The 13,654-nt window shown below is 26.0% G+C and overlaps 1 long non-coding RNA gene across 1 annotated transcript; it reads right to left on the reverse strand.

Annotated features, from left to right (window-relative positions):
* Positions 1 to 4,127: 4,127 nt before the first annotated feature.
* Positions 4,128 to 11,719, reverse strand: LOC136084345 (uncharacterized). The gene is made up of 2 exons (XR_010640500.1): positions 11,644 to 11,719; positions 4,128 to 4,308 (listed from the first exon to the last, which is right to left on the reverse strand). It is a non-coding gene; the product is annotated as an uncharacterized LOC136084345 (long non-coding RNA).
* Positions 11,720 to 13,654: the final 1,935 nt, after the last annotated feature.

The following is a 13,654-nucleotide window of genomic DNA, read 5'->3' on the forward strand; positions in this document are numbered from 1 at the left end:
AACTGCTTCCTCTCCAACTAAACCAAGTGGAACTGGTGATTTAATAATAATTTTCCCAGCATGTGCTAATACTTTGTGAATGGAAATTAGGACCTTGAACCAATCATGTCTCTAACAGCTTTTTATTGTAACATTGCAATATTTATCATTTTTTTCCGGATCAATTTTTTTCCGGGTCTTTGCAATTAAAATGTTATGTAATCCGAAACTTAAAGATTATTCGGATTAGAATTATAAAAGCGTTAGTGGTATTTTGAGAGACTTGATGTTCCGTCCAAACCCCAACTACTAATTTGTATTAATTCATCAAAGTCTTTTTTTTTATCATCCTAATGTTTTAAAGTTTCCTTTTACTGTAGTTTCACAAATCTCTTGGATGTGTGATCCCTAAGATCTTGTATTTTAACTTTGGTCTTTTTTCAGATGAACTTCATAGATGTCTCTTTGTAACGACACTAAGAAATTTGTCTAAATTAAAGTAACGTTTATTAAATGCTGTTCTATCAAACGTTTCTCTTTTTTTTTTGATATGATGCATGCCATAATAAAACATTCTTTGCAAGAATCTCTTTCTTAATAAATTTACTTTGTCTTCTCTGACTTGAATCCTAATAATATTGTATTTAAACCCACAATTTACTTTATAAAAAGTATTTTTTGAAACCTACTAACATTGCACTATTTGTCTTAATTCGATTTCCTCCATTATATTAGTTCACAACAATAAACTTTCAAAATAAAAAGAAACTTTTTTTTTTTTTTACATTTAGAAGTTCATGTGGTTTTTAGTCAATTGAGAGACATCGAAATTGCACTTTAGAATTATTTTTTCCTAATTTAATTATGTGTTTTAAAACCATAAACAAGTGAAATTAAAATTAAAATTTTTTTTTATTATTTTAAGATCAACACAAAATAAATTTACTTTAGTCTTTCATGCATTAAAGTAGTTTTTTTTTTTACTTTTAATAATGAATGAAAAAAACTATCTTTATTCGAAGTTTTTAATTTGCTTAAAAAACATCAGTTTATCAAAATTACTTAGCCCTCAATATCGCGGATGATCGCAGCCACATTTCTTAGGATAGCTAGTGTCAACTATAGAATAAAAAATATCAAAATATCAAAAATTCTTCATCAAAGTTAAAGTTTAATACTTTTGTGATGAATTTTTAACTTTCAATCCTAAAAATTGTAGTACCTACTTTTTCAGGAAATTTTTTATTTTTAATTTTAATAGTTTATATTGCAACCTTTCCAATGATGTATAATTTGTCAATTTTTCAATGATCTATATACACTGTTCTCCAAATTGACCACCAGGTTGAAACTCTCCCCACTCCCAATTTTTTTGCATTATATCAATCATATGCAATAGTAAACACAATTTATGTTGCCAAAAAAATCTGAACGAAGTGCTAAGTAGGTAAATTTTAAAAATTAAAACATATCATTTTTTGCTTTTTTTTTACTATATTTTAAATATAGTCAGCCATTATGGCATTCAAAATAAATTATTTACGGCTTCTTTCCAGATATAATTATCATTTTCCAACATGGCGACAGAATTTAAAATGTGTACTTGTGCAGTTTGCTTGACAAATAAAGGTATCATAAAGGTTGGCAATTAGTGTTTCCTCTCCAGAGACCCGCTCACTTGACTTTCTTCTGGGAATACTTGAAGTACCCTCCTCCAAAGGGAAAGATCAGGCACTGGCTATCCAAAGTCTTGTGGAATATTATGACTTAAAAGACCAGATCATAGCTTGTTGTGCTGACACAACTCGCTCAAACACTGGAAAACATAATGGTGCAATTAGAAATATTGTAGTTTATTCTCTACCTTGTCCAATTCTTTGGCTAATGTGCAGCTTTACTATATAAATTACAGGCAATTTTTTCTTTTCTTTTTTCTGAGAGAAATGACAGAAAAAGATAATAATAAATTTAGGCACCATATAATGGAAAGACATGTTCATCATGTTATGATGGAATTACAGGGATAAAAAAAAAGGGACCCAGTCGATCTTTATACAAAAAATATCAAGATCTTTGGTCTAAAATTAAAAAAGACGTGAGTACATTAACCAACATTGAGAAATTTGATTGGAACAGACCTGAGTTTGCTTTTCGAACTCTCTTTTACAATCTTGCAAATGAAACAATTGAGTTCTGCACTTAAAGCGAATATTTTTTACAGAGGGGATTACAAGTATTTATGTCAACTGGTAGCTTTTTACCTTGGAGCAGATTTGTTGAACTTCAGATTTCTACAAGCAGGTGCTCATCACGAAGCAAGATTTATGGCTAATTCATTGTATCTGTTAGCAATGCAAATGACCAAGAATTACAACAAGCAACTCATTATAAATGAGATTAAGATGATACAGGATGCAACAGATTATATACTGATCTTTCACTGTTTATTCTTTCTGAAGAGTCCGATGGCAGCACAGGCTCCATCCAATGATCTTAGAGCATTCAAGATTTCATTGCAGATTATGAAAGACTCACTTTATTCTAAGAAGTACGGAAAGATTGGCAAAGCTCTTAATCTTAGTGTTCTCAGACACACTTGGTATTTTACACCACAGTGTGTTATCTTTGCTTTAGCTGACCAGCACTTAAAGGAGAAAGAGAGGACGGATATTCTTGTAGAATTATTAAAATATGATGTTCCAGAGATGAAGAGCTTTGACAAAGAAAAATCAGAACCTTTTACACAGGTCTGTCTCCTCTCAAAGCTATCAGAATTTGTTTCTCAGGAGTCTTATCTCTTTTTTCTTCATCTTGGTATAACCAAAGATGACATTCTCTCATGGAAGGAAGAAGGAATGTCAAATTTTAAGAAAAATTTCAACAATAAATATTTCAAGACATTTGTGTCCAGTGTAGGTCAATTAGCAATTGTTAATGACAGAGCTGAAAGACACATCAAATTGGTGCAGAATTTCATTGGAAGGACACATTCTGAAGACAGGCTCCAAGACACGATGATGGTGGTTTTAGACAACCGGCAGAAGGTGTCTAAATATGCCACTAAACAAGACTTGAAGAATATTTAGATAAAAAAAAGCACGTTATGCTTATATTTTTATTTTTGAAATATATTTTTTCCAACAAAAAAGTTTAATAATTTTTGCACCACCAATTTTTTTTTTTTTTTGTATTTTTTAGTATTTTATTTTAAAAAACATTTTAAAACAATGCAATTATAATAAAAAATTAAATAATTATAAAAATTTTTCAAAGTTGCAGTAAGTATAGCAGTCAGAATAATTTGGATGATCAACTTTAATTTTATTTGAATTTTTTATAAAATATTGAATACGACCGGAATTTCAATAAATAAATGGAAAAAAACCTCATTAAAATTTATATGCAAGTTTTTTCTAAAATATCTTCTTCAGCTAAACAGTGACTTTGAGCCCGGATATTTTTATGGTGGTCTACTGAGACCAAATAAGGAGGATTGACATAGTGCAAAATATTAAATTCAAAAATTTTTTTTTTCTGGGAGACCCTAATATATATATATATATATATATATATATATATATATATATATATATTTATATATTTATATATTCTTCACGTAGTATTTTTTGAAAAAAATACTTTATTGTAAATTTACTAAAGCCATGTGGGCTTTAAATGTTATTGTAAAGGGGCTCAATGAAAAGATTGTAGTGGCACCAGTCATCCGTATCTTCTTTGAGCCCCTGTCTGTTTTATATGTGAACAGCGAAAATCAAAATTCATATTTAAAAAAAATAATAAAGATTGTTATTAATTGCGTTTTTTTTTTTTCTTAAGATTCTTTGGATCAGTTGTTTCAAATTGGGGCAAATTGGAGATAAAAACTCTAAAAATTTGCTCTATTATTTCAAGTCGAAATTTTAGAGTTCTAGCTTTATGATTTTTTTTTTTTTTAAATATTAGGGACCCATTTAATGTTCAAGGGTCTGTTTGCTACAGATCTAAAAATATTTAAAAAAATATTTTTTATTCAAAACATTTTTAAATTTTACTATTTAGAACGCATTAATGAGGTGCCAACTAATATTATTCAAAAATTTTGTTTTAAGAACCAGCTACCAGAGATGCCCAATAAAGAACAAGATTAATAAAAATAAAAAGCAAAACTTCAAAATTCTATTTAAATTTCTAAATAATTGGCGTGGTTTTTCCTTGGCAAAACAGAGTTTGTCAGTAGTATCAATTTTTCAAACTTTCTGCATTCTTCCATGATTTTTGAATTTGATGATGAATTTCCGTAATTAAGTCAATCAACAGCAATATTCAAACCTAAAAATTTCAAATATCAAGATTATTAAAGAAAATACTTTTTATTCTTTTTAATTTAAAAAAGTCTGCACCCTTACTTCTGTAGCTAAATTTAGAAGCAATTTTGACTGTGATTGAATTGAATACGCTCTTCTCTAAGTTTATACCCAATTTAAAGACAAATATTATCATAAAACATGACAAGATCCATTCATATACATTTAAAATTTGTGACCTCACATGACATCACAAGATTTTTAACCTAAAAAGGGTTTTAAAGACTTATAACTTTAAAATTCCTAAAACTATATTCATTTAAGATAATAATGATCATTTAAGATAACAGTTATATTAATTTAAGATAACAGTTATATTCATTTAAGATAACAGTTATATTCATTTAAGATAACAGTTAAATTCATTTAGATAACAATTAAGATAACAAATAATGATCATCATCATAATTGTCATCACCACCATTATTATCATAATAAAAATCATTGCTATCATCATCGTCATCATCATCATTATCCTCATCATCATCATCGTCATCATCATCATCATCACCGTCATCATCAAACTTACTACAAGATTTCGAGAATTTTGGTTCCAATTTTTAAAATTTATTTGATTAGTTTTGATTAAATGAGAGACATCACAAAAAAATGACATCACAAAAAAATGACGTCACAAAATAATGACATCTCAAAAAAATTTCGTGACTAAGCGAACTAAAAATATATATAAAAACAATTTTTTCTTAAACTTTTTTCAATAATACTTTAATTTATGTTAATAAACAAAAATATTTTTGGACAAAATGTTGTTGATAAACAACATCAAAATTTATAAAGATGAAAAAATCTCTAAAAAAAAAAGGGAATTGAAATATTAACCTAAACATCATATAATGCATCCTCAATAAACACTATTATTCTTGACATTTTTGTAATTTTTAACAAGATGAATTATAAAGGATTAACAATGGAAAATTTTCTGACAGAGTTGCAAAATGGTGGAAAAAACTATCAGAAGAAATCATTTCCGCAAAAAGTGTAAAAATCTTGAAGAACAAGCTTGATAAATATACGGATATTATAAAACTCTGATCTCTATGAATATTACGAAACTGTTATTAACTTGTGCTCATAATAGATTCAACATGCTGTTGAATTTCAAGAAGCATACAAATAAATAAATATTCTGCTACTATAGAGTAAAATTTAATTTAAAAAATTATTTTTTTTATCAAGAATATGTCAGTAGTACTTTGGAATCTCTTTACAAGAAGCAAAAGGTCCAAATGCATATCAGGATGATGAAACATGTCTCTAATAAACAATTACATACTTTGACAAACTTTTGATTTTGTTTTGAAACTTATCAAAAGTGTCATTTAAAAATCCCATTTCATTAAGGTCAACTTTTTTAGTTGTATTAAATACAAGAAAACTCTTGATTTTCATTTTAACAAACACAAAACAAAAATTTCTTATGGTTTATATATTTCTTATATATCTTATATCATTTTTTATATATTTTCAATATTTTCATCTAAAGTTATTATTTTATCATTCCATATAATATTAATACTAATGTTTTTAAAATAACATTAGTATTAGTATTATATGGATTGATAAAATTTGTGTGCCTCATAAAAGCTTTTTACAAACAAGATACATAAATTCTGACTTGCTTAAGTACTTGTATGTCTCCGGACATTTTAGGCAAACGCTTAAACACCATCTTGGAGCTCCTGCTAAATGGGTTACAACTTTTTAAAATACACACATCATAATATACTAAAGAAATACACACATCATAATATACTAAAGAAAGTCTTAACAGACAAACAAAAAATTATAATAAACTATGACAACATATCACTTTAAAAACATACTTTCATATCAAGTATAACTCATAATAGTATTTACAAAATCATGCAAGTGTATACTTTGGTGATACCACCAAGGCACATAACATTAGCTACCCCATGTACAGCGCTACGATATGTTTTACTAAATCGCTAAATATACTTATAGATTAGGAGTTAAGCAGTTTCAAATATGCATTTACAACCTGTCGATGAATTTAAATTTAGTATAAAATAGTAAAGTTGAAAATTTGACTACATAAAAGCTCTCGCCTTTGGGCAAAAGGATGGGCCGAAAACTTTAGGGTATTTTTGTTCCCAGGCTTCCATCATCGCAGTTTTTTAAAAAGCCTCATCATCTGCCATGAACATGAACATACTTAAGTTTAGAGTTAGCACAATACGTGGAAGTATCATATCTGAAACATCAAACAATCCTGTGGGTGGCTCTGTGTATATATATATATATATATATATATATATATATATATATATATATATATATATATATATATATATATATATATAGATATATATATATATATATATATATATATATATATATATAGATATATATATATATATACATATATATATGTAGATATACATATATATATATATATATATATATATATATATATATATATATATATATATATATATATATATATATATATATATATATATATATATACATTGTAAATTTAAAAATATATATATATATATTTTTTTTTTTTTTTGCCGTTCAATAGTTATACAGTTTTGAAGCATATGAATAAAAATAAATATTTGCGGGGCAAGAAGAATACTTATTTATCCCCATTCTCACGAGAATGGGGCTAAATAAGTCTTCTTCTTGCCCCGTAAATATTTATTTTGCCAAGAAGACTTATTTATCACCAAGCCCCATTCTCACGTATTTACAAAAACCGTCATGTTTAAATATTTATAGTTAACAAACTGTTTATTAAAAAATATATAAAAGTAAAATAGATAACAATTCGTTGTCTTTTAAAGAAAAATTTAAAGAATCAAAATTTAAGGAAAGAATAAGATCAAGTGAATAAGAAAAAATAAATAAGATATTATCATTTGCTTAAAACTTAAAAATTTAAACTAGAATTTATAGATAAAAAGTAAATAAATTAATATACACCATAGAAATAACATAAATAAATTATTATACTTCATATAAATAACGTAAATAAATTAGCAAACGCCACAGAGGCAATACCATAATTAAGGTAATAAAAAAAATGTTGATACACTCAGTGACATTATTTTGTATAAATTATTTTTTTGTACTTGAGTTTTTATTAAAGAAAAAATTGGATATATTAAAATCCATAAATAAGAATAACTGTTTTGATTCATTTTTAAACTGCTCTATACTGTATTTACATTTTTGGGAAACATTTACCACAAGTTAGGTCCACGATAAAGAACTGAATATGAAGTTAGTTTTGCATTATATTTTGTGGGACAACAAAGTTTTTATTTGAAAATTTTGTTGGATATTTATGAACTATTTTGTCAAAATAGGAATGAAATACTTTAGGAGATAATCCTATATTGTTTTAAACATGAACATTAAAAATTGGTGTAAGTTGATTTTATATATAATTTAATGCTCCAAGTATACGCAGAAAAGGCCCTCAAGGTACAGTTCTATCAGCTCCAAAAATTATTCTGCCCGCGTGTTTTTTTTTACAGTACAATTTTTTTAATTTTGTATGGTTTGAACTTGCCTATTCAATATTACAATAAATTAAATAACAATGAATAAAAGAGAAATATAAACTTTTTAAAGAACTATTTTTTAAAAATGGTTTAGTCCTATATATAATTGCTAAATTTTTGATATTTTATTTTCGATACTTTTTATATGTAAACTCCAACGTAAATGTTCATCTAAGATTACGCCTAGAAAGTTTACTGAGTTTTCTCTTTTAATGTTAGTGTTATTGATTATTAGATTAGGCAATTTGATGGGAATATTTTTTTGATTTATTCACTTTGTGGAACAAAATAAATTTGGTTTTATCCACATTTAGAGAAAGTTTATTACTTTTAAACCACTCATTAACTTTCAATAACTGTTCGTTTGTTGTTTCAAATAGTGCATTAATATCTCTCTGGGAATAAAAAAGATTGGAATCATCTGCAAAAAGACAATTTAATAGGTCAGTAGCTAAATTTAAATCATTGATGTACATAAGGAACAACAGTGGTCCTAAAATAGAGCCATGGGGAACTCCACAAGTTACGGCAGTCAGGAATGTTTGTTTTTGTTCATGCACTATAAATTGTTTTCTATCGGTCAAATAACTTTTAAACCAAAGTAAATTGTTATTTTATATTCCATAGTGTTCAAGTTTTTTATTAGTATATTATGATTAACGGTATCGAAAGCTTTTGACAAATCAATGAAAACTCTAAAGGTAAAGTAGTTACTACTGATATATATATATATCAAGTGGATTACAAGTAATCCACTTGATATTTGATTGATTAGTTCAACCACTGCATGTTCCGTTGAATTTTTTTTTTGAAACCAAGTTGTTTTGAATACACATGTTGTTTTCTGATAAGTGATTAAAAGTCTATTGTACATTATTCTCTCAAGTAATTTTGAAAAACAAGGTAAAATAGATATAGGCCTATAATTAGAGATATTTGAGTCATCTCCGGACTTAGGTATCGGCGTGATTCGTGCAATTTTTAGCTTTTCAGGGACAATATCTGTTTTAAACGAAAGATTAAATATGTGAAATTATATTCTATTATATTATATACTGATTTTACAACATTAAGGTTAATTTTATCAAATCCAGCACTTTTATTAGTTTAAATTGTTAGTTTGTTGGTTTTGTTAGTTTAGTTAAGGTAAAAAAAAGGCGTTTTGCAATTCAATTAGTTTTAAATTAGGTTCATCCATAACTTTATCGTATTTTTTTAAATAAGATTCAAATGGTGTTGAATTCATAGGAATTTTTACCGACAAATTCGGACCAGCATTAGTAAAGAAGCTGTTTAGTTTTTTAGCAATAATTGATTTATCATAAATTGTGTTTTTATCAATCGGTATTTTTTTTGGCAGAATGTTTCTCGCATCATTGTTTTTTTTGATTTTTTCTTTAACTACACTCCGTGTTTTTTTAGTGCTTCCGGTGGCTTTACTTAATAGCTTTGAGTAATGAAGCTGTTTTGAGTTCCTTTTTGTTTTTTCATATATATTTTCTAATTATTATATGTCATTTCGTTTTTATAATTTTTTTTTTCAAGTACTTATCATATTACTATAATTCAAGTACTTATCATATTATATCATATTGTTTTCTTTTTGAAGATTTTAGTTACCCGTTAGACATCCATGGAGTTAAAACAGTTTTGATTTTTACAATAATTTTTTCAGGAAATGCTGGATCATATTGCTTTCAGAATTGATTAAAAAATAGATTATATGAGTTGTTAACGTCATATGACTGCAATACCAGGTCCCAATCAACGTTGCCTCTTAAAAGATTTTGAAATTTTTTTACCGAGTTTTTATTGATCTGTCGCCTACATATAGTGGATTGAGAAGGAATACTGTTAAATAATATATTGTTAGTAACAAGGAATGTTGGAAAATGATCCGATAAGTCAGTTTTGATTATGCCTGTGTAAAGACGGTTATTAAGATGGCTATTAGTTATTATATCATCAAGAAGTGAAGAAGAGTTTTTAGTCACTCTCGTTGGCTTGTTTATTGTCGAAATTAAATTATTTTGAAGAAGAGTATTTATAAAATTGTTAACATTATTATTGGAAGCATGGTTTGTTAGGTCAATGTTAAAATCCCCAACTAAGTAGGCATGACTTCGGGTTTTATTTGTATTTGTTAAGAATGGTTTAAGATGAGTATTAAATTTTTTTAAGCTAGTAGACGGAGGTTTATATGTGGCATTTATAATTATTTTTTTGATAGTTTTGTTTATTAATTCAATGCATAATGACTCACAATCTAATTCATTTACACAGAGATAGTACATTATATACAATATACATATATACAATGTAAATATATAAATATATACATATATATATATATATATATATATATATATATATACATATATATATATAGATATATATATATATATATATATATATATATATATATATATATATATATATATATATATATATATATATATATATTTCATTATTAAGTTAGGCGTTAACACTTGTCTAACTTACTTAAATATAATTTTATAACATAAAATTATATTTAATAAAAAAAAACTTTATGATCCTTGCTATAAAGAATATAATTACCTTTTTCAAAATCAATTAATAAATAAGAATGATTATAGTTCATCAGGTTTTTTATCATACTTGACATAAAATGCGGTTCGTTTTCCACATATCAATTTGTACTACTTGTGTACATTCCAAAGATACTTTGTTTGGTATTAAATTTGCTCAAATGACAAAGGAAGATTTTCGTATAATTCCTCCCAAGTCAAATTTTTTTTTTTGTTCTTCTAACTTTGTTTTAAAAAATTTTTTTTTGTCACATTCCACACCGGAGATGACAAAATGAAAATTAAGTTGAGCAAGGAGTATTTTTATTCTTTCATATTACAAATTTTTTTACAGCTTCTTCCTATGAAATCCATGCTCTTATATTTAAATTTATTAATTCATTACAACCTTTGTTTTATTTTTTTTGGTATAAATTTTTTCTATATTTTTTTGTTCTTACTTTGTTATAAGGCACATTGCCTTATCTTTTTTGAGAACGTCTTTCCTTTAACCATATTTATTTTTTTATCATTGGTTCTTGAAAAACCAAGTAATTCTTTTCTTACTTCATCAGTTTTACTATTTAGCGGTTCTTATCTTTGATTCTGAGACCACACTGTCAAAGCCTAAAAAGTTTGAATACTTGCATTTGTTTAATGCGTACCAATAAATAACAATGCCAATTTTATATAACTTTGCTTTATTTTTGCTTCTTTCTGATGTTACCAACTAGTTACCATGTTACCAACTAGTTGCCATGTTACCAACTAGTTGAGTTGATAACATCAGAAAGTAAAAGAAGCAACGCAAAAATATTGTAATCATTGGCATCTTTATGTAGCCATAAAGATGCTAATAATTTTTTTACAGCAAAGCAGTTGAACATTACAAACGTCATAAAATATACAGCACTGTGTGAGGTAACTTTCAATGTTTAATACCAATGATAAATTCTTTATTAAACATTTTATCTAAATAAATATACAATTTTCCAGAAGTCAAACCAAATAAATACATAAATTTAAATCAGTTTAAATACCCTACAATAAATAAAATCAATTACATTCTAATTTTCAAAGTTTAATAGTTTAGTTATTTATTTATCAAAACAACACAAGTTTTTAAATAACATACACGCTGTAAATTGTTATTTGAGCAATTTACAGTGTAACTTACAAAATGATAAAACTTACTGATAAATTTCCCAATGATTTAATTGAATTTAAAAATGAAAGTATATACATTTGTATACAATACTATTCAACTACAGAAAATGAATGTCTTTCATAGATTTTGAATAAAAAACAATGACGTACAAGATTATTTTACAAGAAATAATTATCACTTAAAACAAGGAAAGCGGAATAAATTCTATCTTTTGCAATGGGATAAGTTGTACAACAAATTGCCAAATCATTTGGCAAATGAATTTAAATCTCTTTACATGAAGGAATTCAAGAGTCAAGTCGTAAAATTTTTAAAAGAAAAAAGATATTTTTAAAAAAGACATGAAGTGTTATGCACTATATTTTACACTAATTTTAAATAACTGTAAACAGACTAATCATAATAATAATAATAATAATAATAATAATAATAATAATAATAATAATAATAATAATAATAATAATAATAATGATAGCAATAATAAAAATAGTAATAATGTATGTGTAATTATGACTTATAACCTATTTTTATTAGTTATCTATCTAGAGTTATATATAGATACAGAGACTAAAATATTTGCAATCCCTATCTTCCTCTAAATTTAAAAAAAAATCAAGGCAAAGGTGGATCCATAGAAGCGAGATCCATAGGGCGTTGGGGGCGATACCCTTCCTCCTTAACCTCTCATACAAATTAAATAATTTTTTTTTTTGCACATTTATATGTTTAACAAAGTATGTTTTTGAAAATGAATGAAAATTAGGGAGGCTGTTTACAAGCGATAAAAAATTTTAATAAATTTTAATAAATTTGTGCAAAAAAAAACTATAATGTTGGAATTTCAATATGACGTATTTTCATATATACTTAGATTAAAACTGTGCAAGACTAATAGGGAAATTACGCCAATTACTGGCCACACTTTTTCAACGCCCGTTACAGAAAAATACTCAAGTATATTTTACATATCATATATCAATTTTTAGAGGATTAAAAGCTTTGTCATTCAAATTTAAAAATTTTGGTAATATAATAACACAAAAATATATATAAAGCAGATAATAAAGATTAACAATTATACTTCTTAACCATCTTAACCATTTATTGGCCATTGGTTAGAAATTAATTTAAAATGTCGAAGTTGTTCAAAAGTTAACTATCGGTTTAATATCTAACTTAACTTTTCTTACACATGAAAAATAACAAAGTGTGAGAAAACCCTATATAAAAGTTTTAAACTAAATACTTATATACTTGATAGCATTTATTGGCCATGATTATAAATATAATAAATATAAATATAATAAATAATAAACCAGTAAATGGATTAAATAGCCGGACAGTAAATAGTATATTAGGAAAGGTTTAATCTAGTTCACTTAAAACATTATTTGAGGCATCAACTAAATAATTTTGTTTCAAAATGTACAAAAGATATTTATCTTTTTTTCTCTTTATGAATGAACAAAAATACTTGCAACGCATAAAAAATAACATTAAAGTATGAATTTTCGAAAAGAAAAATTGTTACATATCAGTTGTAACGACTAAAACCTTCTACAATTTTCCTGAATATGCAATTTTTTGAAAGTTTTAATGGAGTCATTGAGTTTAAATAAAAAATTTGGACAATTTTTGCCATGGATTTATGTGAGAAAAGCTTTTATTAAATAAAATAAAAAATACCGCCCCCTAACTAGATGGTCAGGATTCGCCCCTGGATAGAGATTATCATTACAAATACTTTATCAATGAAATATCTGTTCTTTTCTTATCATAGGCTATGTTCCAATAAGTTAAAATGAAGTAATAGATAAAAAGTTACACGACTAACTTTAGTTACGATATTTTTAGTTATTTAAGTAACTAATTCTTCTGTCACACTATTTTTCATCTTATCAGTTATTTGTTAATCAATTACACCAAGGACGTAATAATAGATGACGTTCGACTTATTGTTAACGAACAGAGGCGCCACTACTTCCTAAAATCCTAGGCTAAAAATTTTTCCCTTGCACAGTCTTAATCTAAATAAAT

Source organism: Hydra vulgaris, chromosome 08 (genome assembly GCF_038396675.1).
Source record: "Hydra vulgaris chromosome 08, alternate assembly HydraT2T_AEP".
Lineage (NCBI taxonomy): Eukaryota > Metazoa > Cnidaria > Hydrozoa > Anthoathecata > Hydridae > Hydra > Hydra vulgaris.